The 14840-nt window shown below is 34.5% G+C and overlaps 3 non-coding genes and 1 pseudogene across 3 annotated transcripts in view; all 4 read right to left on the bottom strand.

Annotated features, from left to right (window-relative positions):
* Positions 1-607, bottom strand: part of LOC121467173 — a 1986-nt gene extending 1379 nt beyond the window's left edge. The window contains exon 1 of the ribosomal RNA XR_005977323.1: positions 1-607. This exon is cut by the window's left edge and continues 1379 nt beyond it. This is a non-coding gene — a ribosomal RNA (small subunit ribosomal RNA).
* Positions 608-4111: 3504 nt separating this feature from the next.
* On the bottom strand, positions 4112-9753 carry LOC121467174 (annotated as a pseudogene).
* A 355-nt stretch (positions 9754-10108) lies between these two features.
* Positions 10109-10287, bottom strand: LOC121467171. Its single transcript, XR_005977321.1, has one exon. It is a non-coding gene; the product is annotated as a 5.8S ribosomal RNA (ribosomal RNA).
* A 740-nt stretch (positions 10288-11027) lies between these two features.
* On the bottom strand, positions 11028-13020 carry LOC121467172. Its single transcript, XR_005977322.1, has one exon. It is a non-coding gene; the product is annotated as a small subunit ribosomal RNA (ribosomal RNA).
* Between the last annotated feature and the right edge of the window lie 1820 nt (positions 13021-14840).

Raw genomic sequence — 14840 nt, 5'->3', positions numbered from 1 at the left:
TACGCTATTGGAGCTGGAATTACCGCGGCTGCTGGCACCAGACTTGCCCTCCAATTGGTCCTTGTTAAAGGATTTAAAGTGTACTCATTCCAATTACAGGGCCTCGGATATGAGTCCTGTATTGTTATTTTTCGTCACTACCTCCCCGAGCTGGGAGTGGGTAATTTACGCGCCTGCTGCCTTCCTTAGATGTGGTAGCCGTTTCTCAGGCTCCCTCTCCGGAATCGAACCCTGATTCCCCGTTACCCGTTGCAACCATGGTAGTCCTAGATACTACCATCAAAAGTTGATAGGGCAGACATTTGAAAGATCTGTCGTCGGTACAAGACCATACGATCTGCATGTTATCTAGAGTTCAACCAGTATAACGATCTTGCGATCGCTTGGTTTTAGCCTAATAAAAGCACATGTCCCATAAGGTTCATGTTTTAATTGCATGTATTAGCTCTAGAATTACCACAGTTATCCAAGTAACTGTTAACGATCTAAGGAACCATAACTGATATAATGAGCCTTTTGCGGTTTCACTTTTAATTCGTGTGTACTTAGACATGCATGGCTTAATCTTTGAGACAAGCATATAACTACTGGCAGGATCAACCAGAATAATGTTTTTAATTCATATTACTTTCATATTTTTTTAAAATAGAAATTAGTAATACAAAATTTATTATAGAGTATTTTTCTTTAAATTGCATTTAGGAGGGAGGAAAATAATCTTGATACGAATATGGCTATCTTTGTTTAGCTTCATAATCGTTTTAAAATTCTTTATATTTGTTACACGCCACGTTTGCCCACAGTAACTAGAATTTTTCATATATAATTCTATAATATAATTCATATTTACATATTTCATTTTAAAATATCATTTTATTTCGCCATACATATATATTTTCACACATGTACCAATTATTTTTGATTAACCAATATAAATATTGAGTTAAATCATTTGTATTTTTATGATAAATTTAAAATCTATCATTTCCATATAACTCTCTGGTAATATATCACATAAAACCGAGCGCATATGAAACATTTATAATATATATATAATATATATAACAACAGCACTAATAATAACATTAGCCTGAATTAGATTAACGATAAAGGTCGGAAAACAATTGTTGCCATATAATAATATATACAACCTTGGCTTTCGTTTTCAACATTATTATCTAAAAAGTGATGACACTTAATATTAACCGTATCAAGCCAAGTCTCGTATTCGCAAGAATCAAGATACAAAACATACGGAAAATATTTAATTTTGCTATTAAATTGACAAAATTATATGGATATCATAAATTTTGTTCAACTATAGATGGACAACCACTGACCATCCTATATGTGTTTTTCGACACGTTGTCTTGAAATCGGGTATTTTCAATTCTATTTGCCACCCAACATATGGGATATCTCAACTAATATTGATCAATATCGATATGTTTCACATTTTCCATACATTTCATATATATTATATCAATAATATTGATTTATTACAACATTTTCATATATATGAATGTTATTTATTATAGGTATTCACAATATAATATTAATTATATATGTTCTGAGAAATACCCATATATTTGGTTGCCAGCCAACAGGCACTACCCTATATATGTTTTTGGACACGCCGTCTTTAAACTGCATGTTTACAGTACTAAAAGTCTCCCTTCATATGAATTTCCTCCATATACTTGAGGAAATTGAAGGAATATTTTATATTTTCCATACATTTCATATATAATATATCAATAATATTGATATATTACAACATTTTCATATATATGAATGTTATTTATTATAGGTATTCACAATATAATATTAATTTTATATGTTCTGAGAAATACCCATATATTTGGTTGCCAGCCAACAGGCACTACCCTATATATGTTTTTGGACACGCCGTCTTTAAACTGCATGTTTACAGTACTAAAAGTCTCCCTTCATATGAATTTCCTCCATATACTTGAGGAAATTGAAGGAATATTTTATATTTTCCATACATTTCATTTATAATATATCAATAATATTGATATATCACAACATTTTCATATATATGAATGTTATTTATTATAGGTATTCACAATATAATTTTAATTTTATATGTTCTGAGAAATACCCATATATTTGGTTGCCAGCCAACAGGCACTACCCTATATATGTTTTTGGACACGCCGTCTTTAAACTGCATGTTTACAGTACTAAAAGTCTGCCTTCATATGAATTTCCTCCATATACTTGAGGAAATTGAAGGAATATTTTATATTTTCCATACATTTCATTTATAATATATCAATAATATTGATATATCACAACATTTTCATATATATGAATGTTATTTATTATAGGTATTCACAATATAATTTTAATTTTATATGTTCTGAGAAATACCCATATATTTGGTTGCCAGCCAACAGGCACTACCCTATATATGTTTTTGGTCACCCCGTCTTTAAACTGCGTGTTTACAGTACTAAAAGTCTGCCTTCATATGAATTTCCTCCATATGCTTGAGGAAATTGAAGGAATATTTTATATTTTCCATACATTCCATATATAATATATCAATAATATTGATATATGATAACATTTTCATATATATGAATGTTATTTATTATAGGAATTCACAAAATCATATTAATATTATATGTTCTGAGAAATACCCATATATTTTGTTGCTTTACTATAAGCAATCCATTGTATGGATATTCTCAATTTACCCAAATGAATATAGATATATTTTTTTAATATTAAATATATTAAATTTCATTTCATTTCATTTCATTCCATTCCATTCCATTCCATTCCATTTCATTTCATTTCATTTCATATTCATTTCATTTATTAATTCGAAACTTTTAGTAAATCTTGTTACTTTGACAATTTTTTATCAGCGTCACTAAGTAGATGACGATTCCATTTGGCAACCATAAGGGACTTGTAGTTTTTAGACTCAAATTTTTCATATGGAACATTTTTTTGTATATTTGTATATATTTATAATATAAATAAGACTCTTTTAATTTGAGATTTGTTTATATGCGTCACTAAGTAAGATGACGATTCATTTGGCTACCAAAAATGACTTGTATTAATAATTCTTTCTTCTTATTTAATATGCATAGATATCATTTCATTTGCCTTTAATAAGAGACATTAGTTTTGCTATCAAGCAAGACTTATTATATTTTGACAATTTATATCTGCGTCACTAAATAGATGACGATTCATTTGGCTACTGTATGTGACTTATAGTCCTAAGATATATAATATCTAAGCTCTTACCTGGAACTTCAGCACTCGGCATTTGTTTTCACATTCGCGTCACTATTAAGATGACGATGCATTTGGCTACCATAAGTGACTTGTAGTTTTTAGGCTCGTATTTTTCATATTAAAAGTCTTTTTAATATGTATGCAATTTTTCGTTTTAGTTTTTTTTCAAATTGTATATATATATTTAAAATAAATATATATACCGTTTAATTTGCCGCCTTTAATAAAGGGACTTGTAGTAAGACTCTTTTAATTTGACATTTTATTATATGCGTCACTAAGTAAATGACGATTCATTTGGCTACCAAAAAAGACTTGTAGTAAGACTCTTTTAATTTGACATTTTATTATATGCGTCACTAAGTAGATGACGATTCATTTGGCTACCAAAAAAGACTTGTGTAGTTTTTAGATTCATATTTTTCATATTAAAATATGTTTATTTATATGGCTTTATAATTCTTTCTTCTTTAATATGCATAGATATCATTTCATTTGCCTTTAATAAGAGACATAAGTTTTGCTATCAAGCAAGACTTATTATATTTTGACAATTTATATCTGCGTCACTAAATAGATGACGATAGAACATTAGGCTACTGTATGTGACTTATACTCTTAAGATATATAATATCACACATTCGCGTCACTATTAAGATGACGATGCATTTGGCTACCTGTTTAATTAGGTTATATCTAATCCATATCATATTTAACCTCCTCCTCCTAATAAAATATATAAATAATATATAACAACAAAAACTATCAAACATATATGATGATAATTTAAATTGATTATGTTATATATTATATATATATATATTTATTATCGAATCATCAAGCAAAGGATAAGCTTCAGTGGATCGCAGTATGGCAGCTGCTCAACCACTTACAACACCTTGCCTGTTACAAAAGTCGTTTACAATTGATTCTAGGCTTTGTCATTGTATTAAATAATGTTTTTATATGTAACTAGCGCGGCATCAGGTGATCGAAGATCCTCCCAATTTACTATGTTACAAATTACATTGGCATCACATCCATTGTCGTTCATAAAATAAATTATAAACTTTAAATGGTTTAGAAAGCCATACAATGCAAATTGCCCCTTATTTATCATTGCAGTCCAGCACGGATACGACCTTAGAGGCGTTCAGGCATAATCCAACGGACGTAGCGTCATACCACTGTTCGCTCGAACAAGTATTGTGCCATTGGTCCGTACCTGCGGTTCCTCTCGTACTACGCAGGAATGCTGTCGCAACAACGTTTTGTCATTAGTAGGGTAAAACTAACCTGTCTCACGACGGTCTAAACCCAGCTCACGTTCCCTTGCATGGGTGAACAATCCAACGCTTGGTGAATTTTGCTTCACAATGATAGGAAGAGCCGACATCGAAGGATCAAAAAGCGACGTCGCTATGAACGCTTGGCCGCCACAAGCCAGTTATCCCTATGGTAACTTTTCTGACACCTCTTGTTAAAAACTCTTTAAACCAAAAGGATCGATAGGCCGAGCTTTTGCTGTCCCTGTGTGTACTGAACACCGAGATCAAGTCAGCATTTGCCCTTTTGCTCTATGTGTGGTTTCTGTCCGCACTGAGCTGGCCTTGGGACACCTCCGTTATTATTTGAGAGATGTACCGCCCCAGTCAAACTCCCTACCTGGCAATGTCCTTGAATTGGATCATACCTGAGTAATTGGAGTTATACCAAATTTTCAAATCAAAAATACATAAATGCACTCCTTTTATTAAAGAATTTGTTTGCGATTATATAACAAACTCGTGATACTTTGATCAAGAAGCTTGCATCAAAACCCAATACCATAAGATATAATAAATATATCCGTATAATGGCTAGGAAATGATACACGTTCCATTTAATCAAGTAAGTAAGGAAACAATAAGAGTAGTGGTATTTCATTGGCGATACCAAACCGAGGTCTAATATCTCCCACTTATTCTACACCTCTTATGTCTCCTTACACTGCCAGATTAGAGTCAAGCTCAAAAGGGTCTTCTTTCCCCGCTAATTATTCCAAGCCCGTTCCCTTGGCTGTGGTTTCGCTAGATAGTAGATAGGGACAGTAGGAATCTCGTTAATCCATTCATGCGCGTCACTAATTAGATGACGAGGCATTTGGCTATTTTTTTTTTTTTTTTTTGACGCGAGGATGGGAAATCTTCATAGATACGAGTTCGATTGTTTCCGACACATATCGCTAACTCGCATGCACGATTCGTTGCAGATCTCAGAACCAAAAGAGAGAATTAGCTCTGCAACGCCTACGTACTAAAAACCACCTCATACCACGAAGGCTGTGTTTATACCTTTTTGTTTCCAGAATTTTTAATGCCAAGGTAGCAGGCAATGATATGAACCAGACATATCAGCTACGTCCACCACGTATGTATCCGCTGAGGCACATAAACTGTGTGAAGCAGTTATGACTTCCTCGTATCACTCGGATACTTATCATATGTGATTCGTGCCTGGAGAGGAGGTCCGTCGCTATCAATCGTTTTACCGATTGACCACTCCAGATTCCCCTCCAGTTTAGAGTTGCCGAGTGAAACTCTATTTCACAAATCGCTCCGAATCGTCGCCGCAATTCCGTTCGTATGTCCGGTCTGTCATATCTCTTGATTTTGCGTTGGTGCGCTTCATCAATCGATTGTCCGTCTGTCACAACCTGAGCGTCAATCACATGAATGCGATTATCTCGGATTACTACCAGGTCTGGTTTATTCAAGCCGGATTCGCAATGCAGACTTGGTTCAACAATGACCACGCAGCCTCTTCTCTCAAGTCCCACCTTGATTGAATTTACTACGCAGTTGTGTCTAGCTACCCGCCTCCCATGCGTTCGGTAGCATTTCTGCATGATGTGGTTTGTTGTTTCGGAAGCATCACATCCTGCACGACACTGTCGATCCAATTCGTGCCTTCCCCTCGTAGTACGAGACTTTGAAGGTAGGGCATTTATCCGTATTCGAATTCCGTTCAAATATTCCTTTCCTGTTAGCAAACGCGTGGGTTGACTTACCCATCCGTGTTGCGGGGCATAATGCTCTGCTTCACGGAGACCGCTACCATCAACAGACATGTACAATCTATTTGCGAAGTACTTTTCTATTGCTGGACGCGATAGCAATTCTGTATGTTCCGCTAGTAATCTAACCCGGGCCCTCCGCTTTTCGTCTTCGATGAAAGAGCTAGCTATCTCGGATTGTTCGAGATGAGGCCATTTTATACTGCTCAATCTTCTTAAACGAAGCATCGGTGCCATCCATCTTATTGATGGAATCCCGAGTCCTCCACATACATGGGGGGCGTGAATGAATGCTACCGGCACATCCAGTGGAAGACTTAGCCATCTTCTCACATAGAATCGTACAAGTTTGTCAAACTTCCTTAAAACGCCTATCGTCACACTCCCAAGGGTCAACTTGTGATAGAGCTGTGGGATAAGGATCGTTCTAAGTGCAAATAACTTCTGTTGTGGTTTTAGGGGAGCTCGTGTCAATCTCATCAGCTTTGGACCTAGGTCCTCGGCTGGATTGTATCGAACTCTCCCATTTGCATTAAATATGATACCTAAATACTTCCACTCGTCTGTACGCTTCAATGCTGGACACTCGTTCAAACCAATACGAAATACGTGTCGATCTACGACCGTACATTTCTGTTTTGGTTGACCCTTAATGCTGATAGTAAAACACTTATCAGCATTAAGGTTGAGTCCAACAGAGGCCAAAAAGCCTACTGTATGATCCAACAATGTTTGAAGCCCCATTCGAGTTTCCGCAAATAGGACCAAATCGTCTGCAAACGCGGCCGCCGTTGACCCGCGCTTACTTGAATTTCTTCACTTTGACATTCAGAGCACTGGGCAGAAATCACATTGTGTCAACACCCGCTAGGGCCATCACAATGCTTTGTTTTAATTAGACAGTCGGATTCCCCAAGTCCGTGCCAGTTCTGAATTGATTGTTAATTGATAATCGTTATAATTAATAAGAACTAATTGGTTTGACCCAATTAGTATTCTTAAAAATTTTAGCAAGAAAGTTCCACAATTGGCTACGTAACTAAACTATCCGGGGAACAAGTAACTTCCATAAATGAAAGAAACTCTATTTACCCAGAACGAGCACATAAACCATGTTATTGTTTCCCAATCAAGCCCGACTATCTCAATCTTCAGAGCCAATCCTTATCCCGAAGTTACGGATCTAATTTGCCGACTTCCCTTACCTACATTATTCTATCGACTAGAGACTCTTCACCTTGGAGACCAGCTGCGGATATTGGTACGGCCTGTTGAGAAGTTTGCGTGTCCCCACCATAAATTTTCAAGGTCCGAGGAGAAAATATCGACACAACAGTATATGTAATGCTCTTCTAGCCCATCTACCATATCTCTCTGCGAAAGACTTCCATGGTAGTACGGCTATAAAACAGAAAAGAAAACTCTTCCGATATCTCTCGACGGCTTCTTTATGGTCGTTCCTGTTGCCAGGATGAGCACGAGGCCCATATTTAATAACAAACGGATACTCAACAGGTTACGGAATTGGAACCGTATTCCCTTTCGTTCAAAATTATTCAAGTATATTATTTTTGCCTTTTATTATTATTTGTGTTTCTTAATAGTTTGCTTTTTGTTTTACTTGAAAATTTTCGGCTTTCGCCTTGAACTTAGGACCGACTAACTCGTGATCAACCACTGTTCACACGAAACCCTTCTCCACTTCAGTCCTCCAAGGTCTCATTCGATTATTTGCTACTACCACCAAGATCTGTACCAATGGCAGCTCCATGCAGGCTTACGCCAAACACTTCTACGCATACCATTGTACCTTCCTACTCACTAAAGTTTCAAAATTTATATTACAAGTAATATAAATCATCTACTTTAGCGGTAATGTATAGGTATACAACTTAAGCGCCATCCATTTTAAGGGCTAGTTGCTTCGGCAGGTGAGTTGTTACACACTCCTTAGCGGATTTCGACTTCCATGATCACCGTCCTGCTGTTTTAAGCAACCAACGCCTTTCATGGTATCTGCATGAGTTGTTAATTTGGGCACCGTAACATTACGTTTGGTTCATCCCACAGCGCCAGTTCTGCTTACCAAAAGTGGCCCACTGGGCACATTATATCATAACCTTAAACTTCATATCAAGAAAGTTAAGGTTCTTACCCATTTAAAGTTTGAGAATAGGTTAAGATCGTTTCGACCCTAAGGCCTCTAATCATTCGCTTTACCAGATAAGATTATTTTATATAACATTAAAATGCACCAGCTATCCTGAGGGAAACTTCGGAAGGAACCAGCTACTAGATGGTTCGATTGGTCTTTCGCCCCTATACTCAATTCTGACAATCGATTTGCACGTCAGAACTGTTTCGGTCTTCCATCAGGGTTTCCCCTGACTTCAACCTGATCAAGTATAGTTCACCATCTTTCGGGTCACAGCATATATGCTCAAGGTACGTTCCAGTTAGAGGCATAAATAATATAAATATCATTATACATAACTATATAGAACGCCCCGGGATTGTGTTAATTAGCTATAAATAGTTAAAAAACTAATCCCATTATTAGTCAAGTTAATTACGCTATTAGGTTTATATCCCAATAACTTGCACATATGTTAGACTCCTTGGTCCGTGTTTCAAGACGGGTCCCGAAGGTATCCTGAATCTTTCGCATTGTTAATCATACAAGTGCTTATAATAAACACAAAAATCAATGATAATTATGCCATTATATAATTCCGAAAAATTAACGCACTGTATTCATATAAATCTATCAACACTTTATCAAATTAATGACATTTAATCTGTGTTAAAACGCAAGCATTTTAATTGGATTAAACTATAAGCCATATTTTATGATAAATTTTGTATGTTAATAGATTACAATGTCCTTATATGGAAAAAATGCACACTATTATCATAATATTGTTTAAATATTACAATTTTAATGATGAATTTTCCATAATGGATATTCAGGTTCATCGGGCTTAACCTCTAAGCAGTTTCACGTACTGTTTAACTCTCTATTCAGAGTTCTTTTCAACTTTCCCTCACGGTACTTGTTTACTATCGGTCTCATGGTTATATTTAGTTTTAGATGGAGTTTACCACCCACTTAGTGCTGCACTATCAAGCAACACGACTCTTTGGAAACATCATCTAGTAATCATTAACGTTATACGGGCCTGGCACCCTCTATGGGTAAATGGCCTCATTTAAGAAGGACTTAAATCGTTAATTTCTCATACTAGAATATTGACGCTCCATACACTGCATCTCACATTTGCCATATAGACAAAGTGACTTAGTGCTGAACTGATTTCTTTTCGCTCGCCGCTACTAAGAAAATCCTTGTTAGTTTCTTTTCCTCCCCTAATTAATATGCTTAAATTCAGGGGGTAGTCCCATATGAGTTGAGGTTGTATATAACTTTTTATTAATTAATTCTTTAAATATAATGAGAAAACATTTTATAAATTCGATAATTATAAAGAACCAACGAAGAGCAATAACATTTCCAATAGCTTTCGAATTTCTAATCATTAATAAGAGACAATTCTAGATGAAAAATATTTCAACATTTTTTATGCTAGACATTTCTCAGTATCATTTGATTGAAAACGAAAATATTTTTCTTCGTTTATCACATCCATTGTGAGTTAATGTTTTTCATATATTTTTTAATATTATGAATAATAAATAATTATCCAATAATATACCATGTGCTTATAAATTTTATTTAAAAATTTTATAAACAACTTAATTAGCATAGTCTTACAACCCTCAACCATATGTAGTCCAAGCAGCACTATAAAATTAATTAAAGTACATAACAGCATGGACTGCGATATGCGTTCAAAATGTCGATGTTCATGTGTCCTGCAGTTCACACGATGACGCACAGTTTGCTGCGTTCTTCATCGACCCATGAGCCGAGTGATCCACCGCTTAGAGTTTTATAATATTTGTTTTTTTTTAATTTCGTCAATTGTGTTTTTATTGAAAGAAATTAAAAATACACCATTTTACTGGCATATATCAATTCCTTCAATAAATGTATTTTTATACCTAAAATAAATGTTGCGAAATGTCTTAGTTTCATATAAACAATATAATACCAATTTTCATTTTTCATTTTATTTCTATTTAAGTTTGATATATATTGCATTTTATATAAAACATTAACCTGATTATTAACCGGGTACAACATTATATATTTTAGGTTGTTGCATTAACCAATGTATGCCCATAACTTAGATGAACAATACATATGCGCAACGCGTGTATATTATGGTCCATATACACACAAAGTAATTATATTATATTCTATTATATATTATATATTTAACATATCGTATATATATCTTCTATCTATCTGTATCTCTAATCGATTGGCCAGGTCGATTTTTATTTTATGGACATCAGAGCCTCCGCCCACGACTCGTAATTGATATCTCATAATAATTACTCGGCATTGGACACCATTTGCTCGAGCTATTTAAGTCCATAGGACTATACTTTTTCTTTCATTAAAACGCTTTAAATTAGATAAGATATTTTTGATATATTTTTTGACATATTTATATATATATATATATATAGATTATATAATATAATATATTTTTTGGCAAATTTATTTTTTTTTGTATTATTAAATAATACAAAATTTTGTGTTAACGGTAAAGATATTATACAATAATGATCCTTCCGCAGGTTCACCTACGGAAACCTTGTTACGACTTTTACTTCCTCTAAATAATCAAGTTCGGTCAACTTTTGCGAAACAACCGTAACACGCAAGGCGTCACAGTGATCACGTCCGGAGACCTCACTAAATAATTCAATCGGTAGTAGCGACGGGCGGTGTGTACAAAGGGCAGGGACGTAATCAATGCGAGTTAATGACTCACACTTACTGGGAATTCCAAGTTCATGTGAACAGTTTCAGTTCACAATCCCAAGCATGAAAGTGGTTCAGCGGTTTACCCGGACCTCTCGGTCTAGGAAATACACGTTGATACTTTCATTGTAGCGCGTGCAGCCCAGGACATCTAAGGGCATCACAGACCTGTTATTGCTCAATCTCATTATTGCTAGACGCAATTTGTCCATTTAAGAAGCTAGTGTCCTTATAATGGGACAAACCAACAGGTACGGCTCCACTTATATAAACACATTCAAACACAATAAACATTTTACTGCCACCATGAATGAAGGCTATATAAGCTTCAACACCATAATCCTGAAGATATCTATTTAATATATTTGAGTCTCGTTCGTTATCGGAATTAACCAGACAAATCACTCCACGAACTAAGAACGGCCATGCACCACCACCCATAGATTCGAGAAAGAGCTATCAATCTGTCTTACACACTTATGTTCGGACCTGGTAAGTTTTCCCGTGTTGAGTCAAATTAAGCCGCAGGCTCCACTCCTGGTGGTGCCCTTCCGTCAATTCCTTTAAGTTTCAGCTTTGCAACCATACTTCCCCCGGAGCCCAAAAGCTTTGGTTTCCCGGGAAGCGACTGAGAGAGCCATAAAAGTAGCTACACCCAATTGCTAGCTGGCATCGTTTATGGTTAGAACTAGGGCGGTATCTGATCGCCTTCGAACCTCTAACTTTCGTTCTTGATTAATGAAAACATCTTTGGCAAATGCTTTCGCTTAAGTTAGTCTTACGACGGTCCAAGAATTTCACCTCTCGCGTCGTAATACTAATGCCCCCAAACTGCTTCTATTAATCATTACCTCTTGATCTGAAAACCAATGAAAGCAGAACAGAGGTCTTATTTCATTATCCCATGCACAGAATATTCAGGCATTTGAAGCCTGCTTTAAGCACTCTAATTTGTTCAAAGTAATTGTACCGGCCCACAATAACACTCGTTTAAGAGCACTAATGCAGGTTTTTAAATAGGAGGAACATATGAAAAAATACAAGTATTTAAACATATATAAGAACTCCACCGGTAATACGCTTACATACATAAAGGTATAGTACTAACCACAATTGTAAGTTGTACTACCCGTATGAAGCACAAGTTCAACTACGAACGTTTTAACCGCAACAACTTTAATATACGCTATTGGAGCTGGAATTACCGCGGCTGCTGGCACCAGACTTGCCCTCCAATTGGTCCTTGTTAAAGGATTTAAAGTGTACTCATTCCAATTACAGGGCCTCGGATATGAGTCCTGTATTGTTATTTTTCGTCACTACCTCCCCGAGCTGGGAGTGGGTAATTTACGCGCCTGCTGCCTTCCTTAGATGTGGTAGCCGTTTCTCAGGCTCCCTCTCCGGAATCGAACCCTGATTCCCCGTTACCCGTTGCAACCATGGTAGTCCTAGATACTACCATCAAAAGTTGATAGGGCAGACATTTGAAAGATCTGTCGTCGGTACAAGACCATACGATCTGCATGTTATCTAGAGTTCAACCAGTATAACGATCTTGCGATCGCTTGGTTTTAGCCTAATAAAAGCACATGTCCCATAAGGTTCATGTTTTAATTGCATGTATTAGCTCTAGAATTACCACAGTTATCCAAGTAACTGTTAACGATCTAAGGAACCATAACTGATATAATGAGCCTTTTGCGGTTTCACTTTTAATTCGTGTGTACTTAGACATGCATGGCTTAATCTTTGAGACAAGCATATAACTACTGGCAGGATCAACCAGAATAATGTTTTTAATTCATATTACTTTCATATTTTTTTAAAATAGAAATTAGTAATACAAAATTTATTATAGAGTATTTTTCTTTAAATTGCATTTAGGAGGGAGGAAAATAATCTTGATACGAATATGGCTATCTTTGTTTAGCTTCATAATCGTTTTAAAATTCTTTATATTTGTTACACGCCACGTTTGCCCACAGTAACTAGAATTTTTCATATATAATTCTATAATATAATTCATATTTACATATTTCATTTTAAAATATCATTTTATTTCGCCATACATATATATTTCACACATGTACCAATTATTTTTGATTAACCAATATAAATATTGAGTTAAATCATTTGTATTTTTATGATAAATTTAAAATCTATCATTTCCATATAACTCTCTGGTAATATATCACATAAAACCGAGCGCATATGAAACATTTATAATATATATATAATATATATAACAACAGCACTAATAATAACATTAGCCTGAATTAGATTAACGATAAAGGTCGGAAAACAATTGTTGCCATATAATAATATATACAACCTTGGCTTTCGTTTTCAACATTATTATCTAAAAAGTGATGACACTTAATATTAACCGTATCAAGCCAAGTCTCGTATTCGCAAGAATCAAGATACAAAACATACGGAAAATATTTAATTTTGCTATTAAATTGACAAAATTATATGGATATCATAAATTTTGTTCAACTATAGATGGACAACCACTGACCATCCTATATGTGTTTTTCGACACGTTGTCTTGAAATCGGGTATTTTCAATTCTATTTGCCACCCAACATATGGGATATCTCAACTAATATTGATCAATATCGATATGTTTCACATTTTCCATACATTTCATATATATTATATCAATAATATTGATTTATTACAACATTTTCATATATATGAATGTTATTTATTATAGGTATTCACAATATAATATTAATTATATATGTTCTGAGAAATACCCATATATTTGGTTGCCAGCCAACAGGCACTACCCTATATATGTTTTTGGACACGCCGTCTTTAAACTGCATGTTTACAGTACTAAAAGTCTCCTTCATATGAATTTCCTCCATATACTTGAGGAAATTGAAGGAATATTTTATATTTTCCATACATTTCATATATAATATATCAATAATATTGATATATTACAACATTTTCATATATATATGAATGTTATTTATTATAGGTATTCACAATATAATATTAATTTTATATGTTCTGAGAAATACCCATATATTTGGTTGCCAGCCAACAGGCACTACCCTATATATGTTTTTGGACACGCCGTCTTTAAACTGCATGTTTACAGTACTAAAAGTCTGCCTTCATATGAATTTCCTCCATATACTTGAGGAAATTGAAGGAATATTTTATATTTTCCATACATTTCATTTATAATATATCAATAATATTGATATATCACAACATTTTCATATATATGAATGTTATTTATTATAGGTATTCACAATATAATTTTAATTTTATATGTTCTGAGAAATACCCATATATTTGGTTGCCAGCCAACAGGCACTACCCTATATATGTTTTTGGACACCCCGTCTTTAAACTGCGTGTTTACAGTACTAAAAGTCTGCCTTCATATGAATTTCCTCCATATGCTTGAGGAAATTGAAGGAATATTTTATATTTTCCATACATTCCATATATAATATATCAATAATATTGATATATGATAACATTTTCATATATATGAATGTTATTTATTATAGGAATTCACAAAATCATATTAATATTATATGTTCTGAGAAATACCCATATATTTTGTTGCTTTACTATAAGCAA

This window comes from Drosophila elegans, unplaced genomic scaffold (genome assembly GCF_018152505.1).
Source record: "Drosophila elegans isolate 14027-0461.03 unplaced genomic scaffold, ASM1815250v1 contig_223, whole genome shotgun sequence".
Lineage (NCBI taxonomy): Eukaryota > Metazoa > Arthropoda > Insecta > Diptera > Drosophilidae > Drosophila > Drosophila elegans.
This window is presented reverse-complemented; position numbering and strand designations above follow the sequence as displayed.